Below are 1,415 nucleotides of genomic sequence, written 5' to 3'. Positions count from 1 at the left end.
TGGCCCCCTGCCCATCTTTTTGGGTTGTAGGGGGTGAGACCCACGCAGACACGAGTAGAATAGGCAATAAAGCCTCAGTTGTATTCAACTCTCGTCTTTGTCCAATTGATCGTGCATCACTATCCACCTAACCCGCACATCTTTGGACTGCGGGAGGAAACTGGAGGCCCCGGAGGAAACCCACGGGGGGGGGAGAACGTGCACACTCCACACAGACAGTCACCCGAGGCTGGAATCGAACCCGGGTCCCTGACTCTGTGAGGCAGCAGTCCTTTTTAAAAAATAAATTTAGAGTACCCAATTATTTTTTTTTCCAATTAAGGGGCAATTTAGCGCGGCCAATCCACCTACCCGGCACATCTTTGGGTTGTGGATGGGGGCGAGACCCACGCGGACACGGGGAGAATGTGCAAACTCCACACGGACAGTGACCCAGAGCCGGGATCGAACCTGGGACCTCGGCGCCTTGCTAACCTACTGCGCCACCGTGCTGCCCTCGGGCAGACAAACATGCGCCGTGAGGCGACCTCGGCGCCGTGAGGCGGCAGTGCTAACCACTGTGCCACCGTGCTGCCCCCTTCAGTAATTTCAATGATTGGCAATGTTGGCGAAATGCCGTGGCACCCCGTGCCACCATGAATCAACCCTTGCGCCTCACGGCAGCAGACTAGTTACGCGGAGACTAGTTAAAAGCATTGAAACAAGTTAAAAGCTGGTGGTTTTTTTGTTTTTTTTCCGGGCCGTCTGGGCCGACCAGAGGCCTGACGGCTGCCCCGAGGCTGTTGTCAGCCTAATCCTAACAATAATAAAGGCTGTCGGCTGGCAGGAAGGGCAAATGGAGCGGATGGATGGACAGTCACTGTGTGCGATCACAGGCCCGTGCTTTTGACAAACCGTATCTGACACGTCCCATTCACACAGGGCGCAGCAGGCTCTGCCCCTGAATGAAAAGCCCCAGACACGCTGACTGTGGAGGTATTGACTTCTGCACAGGGCCCTGCTTCGTCAGCGAGCGCGCAGCGCTGCCGGGGGGGGGGTCCCGTAAATCCGCCGGACACAGATTCGATCTAATGGGCAGGGGAAAGAAAAATCCAGGGGCGATAGGGACAAGCCTTTTCACTCAGCGAGTTGTGGAATGCACGGACTGACAAGGGTGGAATAGGACGGTGGAACGGCAGATTGAATAATAACGTTCAAAAGGAAATTGGACCTGTATTGAAAAATGAGGAAAATTGCAGGCAAGGAGCAGGGGGGGATTGAGACTAATTGTATAGCTCTTTCACTGTAAGAGGAAAGGAAGACGGTTAGGTTAGGAGTTCCTTGGGTTCTGAAATCCTGGGAATGAGTTAATTTGGGAACGCAGGAGCTACTGTTTCCTAGAAGCGGAATCACAGCCTGGTTAGAGCACAGCAAGA

This window comes from Scyliorhinus torazame, chromosome 24 (genome assembly GCF_047496885.1).
Source record: "Scyliorhinus torazame isolate Kashiwa2021f chromosome 24, sScyTor2.1, whole genome shotgun sequence".
Lineage (NCBI taxonomy): Eukaryota > Metazoa > Chordata > Chondrichthyes > Carcharhiniformes > Scyliorhinidae > Scyliorhinus > Scyliorhinus torazame.
The sequence above is the reverse complement of the archived record's forward strand: the minus strand, read 5'-3'. Positions refer to the sequence as shown.